The 15,361-nt window shown below is 38.2% G+C and overlaps 1 protein-coding gene across 9 annotated transcripts in view; it reads left to right on the top strand.

Annotated features, from left to right (window-relative positions):
• Nucleotides 1-15,361, top strand: part of KATNAL2 (katanin catalytic subunit A1 like 2) — a 105,590-nt gene that overhangs the window by 4,751 nt on the left and 85,478 nt on the right. The window lies entirely within an intron of this gene.

Below are 15,361 nucleotides of genomic sequence, written 5' to 3'. Positions count from 1 at the left end.
GTTGCTGCGGGCCGATTCGAGTGTCTCCAGTTGCTATGGTGTCAGAGTCCGCTGCCCGAGTGGAGCAAGCGCAAAGTCTGGGGACTGGGTTTGAGGCAGGGGTGAGGGAAGGATGGGTCTGGGACGCAGGCGGGTTTGGGCTTGACAACGGGTTTGATGAAAGAGACGGCAGGGTTGGTTTGTGACTGAGGAAATGAGGTGTCGAGGGGGAGGTATTATTAGGCAGGCCGAGTCTCGATGGGTGAGCGGGTTTGGGGTGTGTTCAAAATGGGATTGTTCAAAGACAGGACAACACTGACCTGGGAGTTGGAATACTGGGTTCTGGTCCTGATTCACTACTACCAAGGCTGACAGACCTTAGGAATTTAATTCCTCTCTCAGGTTCCTGTTCCCCATTTGAAAGTAGGTAATTGGATTATAATCCTTTTCACAGGAAGATCACATGAATTTTACAATACATACTGCTTCCTGTTGTCTGTGTTATCCGCTAACTGGCTCAGCAATACTTTCCCCAACAAAAAACGTGAATTGAAGATGTACTATATGCCAGGCACTGGGGAAATAAAAACAATGCTTTAGGGGGAAAAATGATTTAAAAAAAAATTAAATTAAAAAATACTGGTATCTAAGCTCCACCTCCAGAGATTCTGGTCTTGGTGTATCCTGTGCATTGATATTTTAGAAAATCTCAATAGGTGATTACAATGTGTAGCCAAGGTTATGAACCACCACTTTAGTGTCTCCCACCTTTAAAAAAAAGTAATAACACACAAAAAAGGTAACCCTTTGGCCTCACATCCCCTCTACCTAGCAACCTCTCTCCAACTTCTCCAGTTTCTCTCCAACTTCTGGAAAGGATTGGCTACACTTGCTGTTGCTACTTCCTCACCTCTGTCCATTCCAACCTGAGCCTGAACTACCTGCATCAGAACATTTTGGACTGGCTTTTAATAAAGCAGATTCCTGGACCTCACTGAGAATTACTGAATCAGAAACTCTCTGGGATGGGGGTCTTGAAACTTGCATTGTAAATGCACAATCCAGGTTTGAAAACCACTGTCCTAGGTGGTCTTATACATTTTCATGACTTCCAATGCCATCTGTATGCCAACAACTCCCCCAAACTGACTCTAGACTGGACTTCTTTGCTGAGCCCCAAACCCATGTGATATCCTAGAATGTGGAACACGGAGAGGACAATGAATCAATTGATTGTTTGACAAATCCAGTGGGGAATCTCAAGAATCTGCATGTTAACTTGTTCAACCCCTAACATTTAACCTTCTTCTCTAAAACCTGTTATCTTTCCCAGTCTTCCTCTGGGAATGTAGAACCACCATCCACCCAATTGCTCCAATCAGAATTCTGGGAATCATCCTTAGCTCCTTCTTCCTGCTAATTCCTCCCCCCGCCACCCATCCTCTACATAAGGAAGGCATCAGCAAATCTTACTGATTCTATTTCTATAATGGGTCTTTAATAATAGCCTTTATCCGGGTCCAAGCCACTATCATCTCTCACTTGAACCATTTCGATAGCCTCTTAACTATTCCCCCTGTTGGTTTTGCCTCCTTCTAGTCCATTCTTCATCTAATGATCAGAGTGATCTTAAAATTGTGTCACTCCCTGGCTGGGATCCTTTTAATGGCTTTCCATTACACTTGGGATAAAACCCCCAACCTTGACATGATCTATAGAGCAGGCAGTGATGTGGCCCAACTTCTACATCCAGCCTCTTTCTCACCACTTTCCATATTGCCTCGCACTGGTCCAGGCACATTCTCTCAGATCTGACATGTTTCTGAACTCCATATAGTTTGTACCACACAGGTTACCATTTAATTGTGATTAATTTATGTGATTACCTATTTCCTGCATGTGACATAGCCTCTCAAACAGAATTCATGTGACTTGGAAACAGAGACCCAGTCTTATTTTTTTGTTCTATTCCCTAGATGGGGCTAAGAGCCATATTTAGGTATGCTCATTGATGTCTTGAACTCTTGGGGTCTGAGTGCAAGGAACTGTGTCTGTGGAGGGAATAAGGTTGAGGTGGGGGAGGTGATCAGTGAGTTGGATATAAAGAGGATTGCATGTCCACAAGGAATTTTGATCATCTATGTTGTCTACTGTATTAGGATTTCAAGAATACTTCCTTTTTATTTGGTTAATTTTTATTGTAGTTTCAAATTTTAAATATATATATATATTATATATATATTAAATATATATATATATATTGGATTTCTGTTTTAAACAAAGTAATGCCAGCACTCAGCTTAAAAACATTTAATAGTTCTACAAAACTTAAGAAAAAAAAGTTTCCTGCTTCCCTTCACACTGCCTTCAAATATTGCTCCCCAGAAGCAACTGCTTTTGCCCTTCTTAGCAGCTTCTTCAAAATAACAAGTTAAAACTTCTGAATTCTGATTTTTCATTCTCAGATGTAAATTCTATTTACTTTGATGGAAAATGAGCATTTGGCTTTTTTTAACCTACCTCACTCCTTCCCCATCCTCTATCACTAGCCCATACTTCCCTTCCTCCATTTTCCCAAGATCATTTTATCACAATTTTTGGTTAAATACATATTCAGTACAGTTATGTATATTAATCTGACCATGAAAATGTTATTCACAGCTGATATGGTACACTGTGGTTATATTTTATTTTTTATTTAACTTTGGGCGGGACCCAATCATAGCTTAAGTATGCCTTACGCTTTGGCTTAATTTTCTGTATATTTGATAACTACTTTCTTCCTAAATTTTCTGAAGGAATTGTAAAACTCCTCTCCATATGGTGAAGCTCACCAGGAAATCTTGCAGTTTCTTTTTTTTTCTTAGTGACATCCTATCTGGACCTCTTGCATCTCCTGCTTTGTAGACTGGTTGCTCTCTGGGCTTGCTATGCAGCATTCTTCCTGGGAAATCCCTTCCCCTCTTCCCTGTGTCAGAAACCCTGTTTCTTGAACCCCATGTCTTCTTCCTTCTTGTCCTATATCCCTGTTTTAGTGAAACATACTGACCAATGGCTGCCTGAGAAAAGGTACATGGGAGGCAAAGTTTTTGAAGTAAGGTACTATGTATGAAACTCTGTTCTTCTCTCACCTTGTTGATGGTTTGGCTGAGATTAATATTCTAGGCTGGAATTGATTTCATCTCATTTGAGAAGGCATTTCTCCATTATCTTTTAGCTTCCAATGTGACTGCAACAGGTCTGGTGCTATTCTTTCTCTGAAAGCTTTTAGAATCTTCTCCTTACCGTCCCTGGTTTCTGAATTTTCATGAAGATATCGCTTGTTGAGAATCCTTTTTCATTCACAGCGCTGGTATGCAGTTATGGGCCATTTAGATCAGGGAATTCATGCCCTCAGTTCTGGAAAATATTCTTGCATTATTTCTTTAGATAATTTTTTCCCTTTCTTTTTTTTTCCTCTCTTGCTCTTCCTTCCTTCCTTTCTTTTTCTTTCTTTCTCTCCCTCCCTCCCTCCTTCCTTCCTTCCTTTTGTATTTTTAATGTTTTTCTTTTCCCTGGAAGTCCTATTAATTGGATATTTGACTTCCAAATGGAACCTCTAATCATGCTGTTTTCTATTTTACATCGCTTACTTTTCTTGCTTTTCTTATCAAGAGACCTCTTCAACTTTTTATCCCATTTTGTTGAGTTTTAAATTTCTGCTATCATATTTTTATTTCCAGGTACTTTCTTATTGTCTCAATGTTCCTTTTTCATGGCATCTTGTTCTTACAAGATGCCATGGCTCCTTTTATCTCCCTGAGGTTTCCTCTCTCTCTCTCTCTCTCCCTCCCTCCCTCTTTGTCTTTTGCTCCTAGCATTATGTCTGTTTCCCCTCAGGTTTTTCTTTGCTTTTTCCCCTGGTGCTCTGTCTTTCATGTAGGAGGTTTTCCTCAGAAGTCTAGTGAACCTTGCCTGAGGTGACACACCTAAAAGCTAATTAGAATCTGTGTGTTTTAGAAGAGGCTCCTCAAATAAAGATGGGTTTCTCTGTAGGCTGATCACGAAGCCAGGGGCCTTTTCACTGGGACATCCCCAAATGCCAGTCAGTGTCTGTAGGTCTTTGCTCTGAGGCCTTCAATTTCTCCAAGGAGAAGTCCTTCTCACCCTTCTACAGGGAATGAGGGCAAAACAAGCATGCTTGCCACCACTGTTGGAGTTGAACAGGGAAAGACAATTGAGTGGGGGGGGGGGCTTCTCCTCACTGTTCAGTGTATAAATTATACTTAATTACTCCTTCCTTTAAAAATATTCCTTTACCATCACTTTAATGTGATTTTGGGAGAGAGCAGAGATAAACAATCTCTAGAACAGTTTTTGTTTTACAGATATTTATTGAATGCCTACTGGGTACAAAGACTCGTACTAGTTGCTTTTGCAGGGGGTGGTTTCAGAGAGGTGAATGTAAAAAACCAAAAAGGACGAATATATGATTCATACCTAAAAGATAACTTTATTTTGTTATTGTTGGTTTCAAGTTAGGCATTTGTCATACATGTTTATATATTAAAATTTACTTTTAAATATGGTTATTTCTTTGCATATGATAGGGGTTGGTGGCTGAACATAAGAATGGGAGTTAGATACTTTTGAATTCATACCCCGGTTTTTACTTAACACTGAGGTAAATATGCATTTATTCATCAACTCATACAATGAACACTTACTTAGTGACTACTATGTATAAAACATGGTGTTTTGAGATACCCATGATGTTTTGTGCATTGACACGGTTGATTATCCGTAGGAAATGCCTCTTCTCTTGGTCTTCATGATGCTACAGTCTCCTAGAGTTCTGTTTTCCTTCTTGGCCTCCTTAATGCGCTTATGTTTCTCTGCCCCTTACATTTTTGTTCTTTAGGATCTGAACTTGCCTTTCCTGGTCAGCCTGCTTCCCAAACTTGACAAAGTGCCCCTCCTTGATGCAATGAGTAGACATCACCATGCCGCCTTTATCCCAGGAAATTATAATTGAATTTTTCCTTGTCGATTGCCTCCCCTGACCCCAGTAGACTGTAAGCTCCTTGAGGGCAAGGACTCTGGCAAGTTTCTTTCCTGACTGGTAAACTGATCATGCTTCTGCAGGGCTTCTGAGTCTTTAATGTGCACACTAAACACCTGGGATGCTTTGAGAATTCAGATTGTGATCCAGTAGTTCTGGATGGGGCGTGAATCATGAACTCCCTTGTGGTACTGATGCTGTAGTGATCTGTGGGTAGCAAAATCTGTGAGTGGAGAATTTTCTCCTATTCCATTTTAAATTTAGTGTTTAATTAAAATAAGACTATATGCAATTTGTAAACCTCCGCCACTTTCTTTTTTTCAACTTGAAGGTAAGATCCTGGGGGCAAGGAAGCTCTGAGGAGCAATTGCTTCAGTGTTTTTAGTTTGACCATACAATTAAAACCAAACAAACAGTAATTGGTCTCAGTGCAGAAGAATGGTTTTTAGAAAGCCATAATTGATCCACACATTCATGTGCACACACAAAATAATCTGAAAAATAGTTACTTTTATTTATTCTCATGTGTCATTACATGTACTTTTCAAAAGTTGTGACTTTGCTTGTGTGAAATTTTTATATTAAAAATATCTGGTATAAGTGATAGCTAATTAATAAGGTGTCAGATTCGGTTTTTAAATGAGCGTTGTTAAATGCCTTAGCTTTTATTAATTGCATGGGCCCCTAAAAAAAAAAAAACTAGAGTAATTGAAAATTTAATTACATCACTGTTTTTCTTCAGAGAACTAAGGCTTATTAAGCTTTAAATGTTCAAACATTTAAGCATCTAATGAAATACCAATAGCTATAAACAATGTGCAGTTCTAAATACTAATTAAACAAACTCTACCTCACCATAAAGCTAAGCTGAATTTTAAGTAACTCACGTTTTAAGTTCTCAGCTCTGCTCTTACATAAGGAAGGTTAACCACTTCACTACCGAGCACTGCCGTAGCCTTGTGGGCATCTTTAAAAGTGCTGTGGCTGCTGTTGAACCCCATTCTTCCTGTACCTGGACCAAGAAAGGGAGGCTGATCAGACAACCTGGAACATTTTGCTAGTGTCACATTGCTACTCTTGGAGATTTGTTCTTTTTTCTATTTTTCTTTTTAACCACTAACTGAGAATATGAGAACATACAGATATGACTTTGTATATTTGATGTTTTGGGTTAAAAACATCCTTTCTTTCTTTTGTAAAAACAACGTTAATTTTATTAGGTTTTATTTTTAAGTATAAAAAGTATATATCTCTCCACCCAGGTCAATCTTGTAAACATTAAAAAAAATGATAAAGCTTTCTGCTCTCAAATGTGGTAGAGTAAATGGTACCAGACTCGCCTTCCTGCTATATGTAACTAGGAAACTGGACTAAATATATGAATAATCTGTTTTCAGACGTTGGGCAATGTGATCATGAGACAAGATCTTCTGCCTGGAAGCAGTAACTGGGTTCTAGCACACAACGGAGTATCTAAGCAGAGCACAGCAGTTTTGCAGAGATGAGACAGGGAGTTGAGTTTGGGAAGACTTACCTGGTTAGAATTGGGAGGGAAGAGGACCAGAGAGGAGAGAGCTAGGCAAACAAATTGCTCCATACATCTGAGTTTTTGGCTGAATACTAAGCTGTGCATACACAGAGCGGAAATGTATGAAGCTGGGGAAAAACCAATTATCAGGGAACTATAAGCTGAACAACTACTGGTGCTCACATAACATTGAGAGACATTTGAAGTCCAGCCAACCTGAGTGGAGACTTCTTGTGGAACAGCAGAGCATTTAGTAGAGATTCCAGGAAGGCAATGCATTAAGAGTAACCTAAACTAGGCTTAGAATAAAAGTGACTTTGGATAACCTCCTTCCTAACAAAGCTTGATAGAATCAGACTTACCTGCAAATAACTAAACTATCTGCCCCCTCAAAACCCTCAAAATACTTAAAAGAAGGCAATATAATCTAGGTATTCACAAGACTGGCATCCAAGGAAATAACTACTAGCGGTCATAAAAACCAGGAAAATGTGCCAAAACCAGGACAAAAATCAGTCAACAGAAGATCCAGTAATACAACAAAAGACAGAATTAGCAGACAGGGTCTTTAAAAATAGCTATTATAAATATGTTTAAACATTTAAGGAAAACATGATTATAAAAAGGAGAAAAACAGAAGATATAAGAAGAATAAAATGGAACTTACAGACTTGAAAAATATGCAGAATTGTTTCTGGGTCCTCAAGTCTGTTCCATGGGCCTTTTTGTCTATTTCCTGTGCTAATACCACACTGTCTTAATAAATATAGTTGTGTCCATTCTTGATATCCATTAGAGCAAAGACTTCTACTTGTTCTTTTTTTGTCAAATGGTCACACTATTATTTGTTCTTGTAGTTCCTTTAGGTGTAAGATTAGATTTTTTATTTGAGATTTTTCTTGTTTCTTGAGGTAGGATTGTATTGCTATAAACTTCCCTCTTAGAACTGCTTTTGCTGCATCCCATAGGTTATGGATTGTAATGTTTTTGTTGTCATTTGTCTCTAGGTATTTTTTGATTTCCTCATTGATTTCTTCAGTGATCTCTTGGTTATTTATTTACTTATTGTTTAGCCTCCATGTGTTTGTGTTTTTTACGTTTTTCCGACCACAACGCTATGAGATTAGAAATCAATTACAAACCCTGTAATTGATTTCTAATCTCATAGCGTTGTTGGTCGGAAAAGACGCTTAATATGATTTAAATTTTCTCAAATTTACTGAGGCTTGATTTGTGACCCAAGATGTGATCTATCCTGGAGAATGTCCGTATGCACTTGAGAAGAAAGTGTAATCTGCTGTTTTCAGATGGAATGTCCTATAAATATCAATTAAATCTATCTGGTCTGTTGTGTCATTTAAAGCTTGTGTTTCCTTATTAATTTTCTGTCTGGATGATCTGTCCATTGGTGTAAGTGAGGTGTTAAAGTCCCCTACTATTAATGTGTTACTGTCGATTTCCTTTTTTATAGCTGTTAGCGTTTGCCTTATGTGTTGAGGTGCTCCTATGTTGGGTGCATATATATTTATAATTGTTATATCTTCTTCTTGGATTGGTCCCTTGAACATTATGTAGTGTCCTTCCTTGTCTCTTGAAACATTCTTTATTTTAAAGTCTATTTTATCTGATATGAGTATTGATACTCCAGCTTTATTTGATTTCCATTTGCATGGAGTATCTTTTTCCATCCCCTCACTTCCAGTCTGTATGTGTCCCTAGGTCTGAAATGGGTCTCTTGTAGACAGTGTATATATGGGTCTTGTTTCTGTATCCATTCAGTGAACCTGTGTCTTTTGGTTGGAGCATTTAATCCAATCACGTTTAAGGTAATTATCAATATGTATGTTCCTATTACCATTTTCTTAATTGTTTTGGGTTTGTTTTTGTGGGTCCTTTTCTTCTCTTGTGTTTCCCACTTAGAGAAGTTCCTTTAGCATTTGTTGTAGAGCTGGTATGGTGGTGCTGAATTCTATTAGCTTTTGCTTGTCTGTAAAGCTTTTGATTTCTCCGTCGAATCTGAATGACATCCTTGCCAGGTAGAGTAATCTTGGTTGTAGGTTCTTCCCTTTCATCACTTTAAATATATCGTGCCACTCGCTTCTGGCTTGTAGAGTTTCTGCTGAGAAATCAGCTCTTAACATTATGGGAGCTCCCTTGTATGTTATTTGTCACTTTTCCCTTGTTGCTTTTAATAATTTTTCTTTGTCTTTAGTTTCTGTCAATTTGATTAGTATGTGTCTTGGCACGTTTCTCCTTGGGTTTATCCTGCCAGGGACTCTCTGTGCTTCCTGGACTTGGGTGGCTGTTTCCTTTTCCATGTTAGGGAAGTATTCGCCTATAATCTCTTCAAATATTTTCTCCAGTCCTGTCTCTCTCTCTCTTCTCCATCTGGTACCCCTATAATGTGAATGTTGGTGCATTTAATGTTGTCCCAGAGGTCTCTTAGGCTGTCTTCTCATTTCTTTTCATTCTTTTTTCTTTATTCTGTTCCACGGCAGTGAATTCCACCATTCTGTCTTCCAGGTCACTTATCCGTTCTTCTGCCTCAGTTATTCTGCTATTGATTCCTTCTAGTGTATTTTTCATTTAGTTATTGTATTGTTCATCTCTGTTTGTTTGTTCTTTAATTCTTCTAGCTGTTTGTTCTTTAATTCTTCTAGTTCTTTGTTAAACATTTCTTGCATCTTCTCGATCTTTGCCTCCATTCTTTTTCCGAGGTCCTGGATCATCTTCACTATCATTATTCGGAATTCTTTTTCTGGAAGGTTGCCTATCTCTACTTCACTTAGTTGTTTTTCTGGGGTTTTATCTTGTTCCTTCATCTGGTACATAGTCCTCTGCCTTTTCATTTTGTCTGTCTTTCTGTGAATGTGGTTTTTGTTCCACAGGCTGCAGGACTGTAGTTCTTCTTGCTTCTGCTGTCTGCCCTCTGGTGGATGAGGCTATCTAAGAGGCTTGTGCAAGCTTCCTGGTGGGAGGGACTGGTGGTGGGTAGAGCTGGGTGTTGCTCTGGTGGGCAGAGATCATTAAAACTTTAATTTGCTTGTCTGCTGGTGGGTGGGGCTGAGTTCCCTCGCTGTTGGTTGTTTGGGCTGAAGCAACCCAGCACTGGAGCCTAGAGGCTCTTTGGTGGGGCTAATGGTGGACTCCAGGAGGCCTCACTCCGGGAGGGCTCATGCCAAGGAGTCCTTCCCAGAACTTCTGCTGCCAGTGTCCTTGTCCCCATGGTGAGCCACAACCACCCCCCATCTCTGCAGGAGACCCTTCAACACTAGCAGGTAGGTCTGGTTCAGTCTCCTGTGGGGTCACTGCTCCTTCCCCCTGGGTCCTGATGCACACACTACTTTGTGTGTGCCCTCCAAGGTTGGAGTCTCTGTTGCCCCTAGTCCTGTCAAAGTCCTGCAATCAAATCCCGCTAGCCTTCAAAGACTGATTCTCTGGGAATTCCTCCTTCCGTTGCCAGACCCACAGGTTGGGAAGCCTGATGTGGGGCTCAGAACCATCACTCCAGTGGGTGGACTTCTGTGGTATAATTGTTCTCCAGTTTGTGAGTCACCCACCCAGCGGTTATGGGATTTGATTTTATTGTGATTGCACCCCTCCTACCATCTCATTGCGGCTTCTCCTTTGTCTTTGGGTGTGGGGTGTCTTTCTTGGTGAGTTCCAGTGTCTTCCTGTCGATGATTGTTTAGCAGCTAGTTGTGATTCTGGTGCTTTCGCAAGAGGGACAGAGTGCACGTCCTTCTACTCTGCCATCTTGAACCAATCCTTGGTCACACTATTATTGACAACATGTATTTACATACTTTAGAATCAACTTGTGAAATTCCACAAAGGTTGCCGGATTTTGATTGAGATGGCATTGAATCTGAAGATAAATTTGAGAAGAATTGACAATTTAATTTTAATTTATTATATTTTTAAATTATTTTTTTGGCTGTGTCAGGTCTTAGTTGTGGCACGCGGACTCTTTGTTGTGGCGTGTGGGCTCCAGAGTGCGTGGGCTCTGTAGCTGCAGCGCACAGGCTTCTCTAGTTGTGGAGCACAGGCTTAGTAGTTGTGGTGTGTGGGCCTAGTTGCTCTGCAGCATGTGGGATCTTAGTTCCCCAACCAGGGATCAAACCCACGTCCCCTGCATTGGAAGATGGATTCTTAACCACTGGACCACTAGGGAAGTCCCAAGAATTGACAATTTAAAAATAATGAGAATTATAAAGAATTCTACAATCGAAGAGTGTAGTATCTCTTTTTATTATGGGTTTCTTAATTTTTTTCAGTAGCAATTTAGAGTTTTCTTCATAGAGGTTTTGCTTGTTTTTGTTAGAAATAATTTTAGTTTCTTGATACTATTCTAAATGGTTTTTATGTCATTGTAAATGGTTTCTTGGTTTTTTAAATTTATTTTATATGTATGACTGATATGTAGAAATGCAATTGATTTTGTATATTGATTATTTTAGTGACATTGTTAAATTCATTTATTAATTCTAATAACTATCTGTGAATTATTTTGATTTCTTTACATACACAGTCAAATTATCCATGAATAAAAGACAGAGCTAAATCTTTTTTTAAAATTCTTATGCCATTTATTTATTTTTCTTGCCTAATCTTACTGATTAGGACCTCCAGTATAATATAATGTTGAACAGAAGTGGAGTTAAGAGGCATTATTGTCTTTTCCCCAAACTCAAAGGGAAAGCTTTTAACATTTCACCCTTTAGTATGATGTATACTATAGGTTTTATTGGTAGATATCTTTTTGTCAAGATAATGCAGCTTTCTTCTATTCCTAGTTTACCCACAGTTGTTTGGGTTTTTTTTAATCAAGGAAAGTGGGTTGATTTTTATCAAACACTTTTCTACATTTGTTGAAGTGATCATATGATTTCTCTTTATTTTGTAATGTGGTGCATTAACTATACTGCTTGATTCTCTAATATTAAAACAACCTTACCTCATTCCTGGGATACACTGAAGTTTTATATTATATAATGCTGATTCAATTTGCTAATATTTTGCTTAGGATTTTTCCATCTATTTTTTTTTAAACATCTTTATTGGAGTATAATTGTGTTACAATGGTGTGTTAGTTTCCGCTTTATAACAAACTGAATCAGTTACACATATACATATGTCCCCATATCTATCTCTTCCTTCTTGCATCTCCCTCCCTCCCACCCTCCCTATCCCACCCCTCTAGGTGGTCACAAAGCACAGAGCTGACCTCCCTGTGCTATGTGGCTGCTTCCGACTAGCTATCTATTTTCCGTTTGGTAGTGTATATATGTCCATGCCACTCTCTCACTTTGTCCCAGCTTACCCTTCCCCCTCCCTGTATCCTCAAGTCCACTCTCTAGTAGGTCTGTGTCTTTATTCCCATCTTGCCCCTAGGTTCTTCATGACGATTTCTTTTTTTTTTTTTTTTTTTTAGATTCCATATATATACTGTATTTGTTTTTCTCTTTCTGACTTACTTCACTCTGTATGACAGACTCTAGGTCCATCCACCTCACTACAAATAACTCAATTTTGTTTCTTTTTATGGCTGAGTAATATTCCATTGTATATATGTGCCACATCTTCTTTATCCATTCATCCGATGATGGACATTTAGGTTGCTTCCATGTCCTGGCTATTGTAAATAGAGCTGCAATGAACATTTTGATACATGACTCTTTTTGAATTATGGTTTTCTCAGGGTATATGCCCAGCAGTGGGATTGCTGGGTCGTATGGTAGTTCTATTTTTAGTTTTTTAAGGAACCTCCATACTGTTTTCCATAGTGGCTGTATCAATTTACATTCCCACCAACAATGCAAGAGGGTTCCCTTTTCTCCACACCCTCTCCAGCATTTATTGTTTGTAGATTTTTTGATGATGGCCATTCTGACCGGTGTGAGATGATATCTCATTGTAGTTTTGAGTTGCATTTCTCTAATGATTAATGATGTTGAGCATTCTTTCATGTGTTTGTTGGCAATCTGTATATCTTCTTTGGAGAAATGTCTATTTAGCTCTTCTGCCCATTTTTGGATTGGGTTGTTTGTTTTTTTGTTATTGAGCTGCACGAGCTGCTTGTAAATCTTGGAGATTAATCCTTTGTCAGTTGCTTCATTTGCAAATATTTTCTCCCATTCTGAGGGTTGTCTTTTGGTCTTGTTTATGGTTTCCTTTGCTGTGCAAAAGCTTTTAAGTTTCATTAGGTCCCATTTGTTTATTTTTGTTTTTATTTCCATTTCTCTAGGAGCTGGGTCAAAAAGGATCTTGCTGTGATTTATGTCATACAGTGTTCTGCCTATGTTTTCCTCTAAGAGGTTGATAGTGTCTGGCCTTACATTTAGGTCTTTAATCCATTTTGAGTTCATTTTTGTGTATGGTGTTAGGGAGTGTTCTAATTTCATTCTTTTACATGTACCTGTCCAGTTTTCCCAGCACCACTTATTGAAGAGGCTGTCCTTTCTCCATGTATATGCTTGCCTCCTTTATCAAAGATAAGGTGACCATATGTGCGTGGGTTTATCTCTGGGCTTTCTATCCTGTTCCATTGATCTATATTTCTGTTTTTGTGCCAGTACCATACTGTCTCGATTACTGTAGCTTTGTAGTATAGTCTGAAGTCAGGGAGCCTGATTCCTCCAGCTCCGTTTTTCTTTCTCAAGATTACTTTGGCTATTCGGGGTCTTTTGTGTTTCCATACCAATTGTGAAATTTTTTGTTCTAGTTCTGTGAAAAATGCTAGTGGTAGTTTGATAGGGATTGCATTGAATCTGTAGATTGCTTTGGGTAGTAGAGTCATTTTCACCATGCTGATTCTTCCAATCCGAGAACATGGTATATCTCTCCATCTAGTTGTATCATCTTTAATTTCTTTCATCAGCGTCTTATAATTTTCTTCATACAGGTCTTTTGTATCCTTAGGTAGGTTTATGCCTAGGTATTTTACTCTTTTTGTTGCAATGGTAAATGGGAGTGTTTTCTTAATTCCACTTTCAGATTTTTCATCATTAGTGTATAGGAATGCAGAAGATTTCTGTGCATTAATTTTGTATCCTGCTACTTTACCAAATTCATTGATTAGTTCTAGTAGTTTTCTGGTAGCATCTTTTGGATTCTCTATCTATAGTATTATGTCACCTGCAAACAGTGACAACTTTAATCCTTCTTTTCCGATTTGGATTCGTTTTATTTCTTTTTCTTCTGTGATTGCTGTGGCTAAAAGTTCCAAAATTATGTTGAATAATAGTGGTGAGAGTGGGCAACCTTGTTTTGTTCCTGATCTTAGTGGAAATGGTTTCAGTTTTTCACCATTGAGGACTATGTTGACTGTGGGTTTGTCATATATGGCCTTTATTATGTTGAGGAAACTTCCCTCTATGCCTACTTTCTGGAGGGTTTTTATCATAAATGGGTGTTGAATTTTGTTGAAAGCTTTCTCTGCATCTATTGAGATGATCATATGGTTTTTCTCCTTCAATTTGTTAATATGGTGTATCACATTGATTGATTTGCATATATTGAAGAATCCTTGCATTCCTGGGATAAACCCCACTTGATCATGGTGTATGATCCTTTTAATGTGCTGTTGGATTCTATTTGCTAGTATTTTGTTGAGGATTTTTGCATCTATGTTCATCAGAGATATTGGCCTGTAGTTTTCTTTCTTTGTGACATCTTTGTCTGGTTTTGGTATCAGGGTGATGGTGGCCTCGTAGAATGAGTGTGGTAGTGTTCCTCCCTCTTCTATATTTTGGAAGAGTTTGAGAAGGATAGGTGTTAGCTCTTCTCTAAATGTTTGATAGAATTCGCCTGTGAAGCCATCTGGTCCTGGGCTTTTGTTTGTTGGAAGATTTTTAATCACAGTTTCAATTTTGGTGCTTGTGATTGGTCTGTTTATATTTTCTATTTCTTCCTGGTTCAGTCTTGGAAGCTTGTGCATTTCTAAGAGTTTGTCCATTTCTTCCAGGTTGTCCATTTTATTGGCATATAGTTGCTTGTAGTAATCTCTCATGATCCTTTGTATTTCTACAGTGTCACTTGTTACTTCTACTATTTCATTTCTAATTCTATTGATTTGAGTCTTCTCCCTTTTTTTCTTGATGAGTCTGGCTAATGGTTTATCAATTTTGTTTATCTTCTCAAAGAACCAGCTTTTAGTTTTGTTGATCTTTGTTATCGTTTTCTTCATTTCTTTTTCATTTATTTCTGATCTGATCTTTATGATTTCTTTCCTTCTGCTAACTTTGGGGTTTATTTGTTCTTCTTTCTCTAATTGCTTTAGGTGTAAGGTTAGGTTGTTTATTTGAGATGTTTCTCTTTTCTTAAGGTAGGATTGTATTGCTATAAACTTCCCTCTTAGAACTGCTTTTGCTGCATCCCATCGGTTTTGGGTCGTTGTGTTTTCATTGTCATTTGTTTCTAGGTATTTTTTGATTTCCTCTTTTATTTCTTCAGTGATCTCTTGGTTATTAAGTATTGTATTGCTTAGCCTCCATGTGTTTGTACTTTTTACAGATTTTTTCCTCTAATTGATATCTACTCTCATAGCTTTGTAGTCGGAAAAGATACTTGATACAATTTCAATTTTCTTAAATTTACCAAGGCTTGATTTATGACCCAAGATATGATCTATCCTGGAGAGTGTTCCATGAGCACCTGAGAAGAATGTGTATTCTGTTGTTTTTGGACGGAATATCCTATAAATATCAATTAAGTCCATCTTGTTTAATGTATCATTTAAAGCTTGTGTTTCCTTATATATTTTCATTTTGGATGATCTGTCCATTGGTGAAAGTGGGGTGTTAAAGTCCTCT

Source organism: Balaenoptera physalus, assembly GCF_965194825.1.
Source record: "Balaenoptera physalus genome assembly, chromosome: 12".
Lineage (NCBI taxonomy): Eukaryota > Metazoa > Chordata > Mammalia > Artiodactyla > Balaenopteridae > Balaenoptera > Balaenoptera physalus.
The sequence above is the reverse complement of the archived record's forward strand: the minus strand, read 5'-3'. Positions and strand labels throughout refer to the sequence as shown.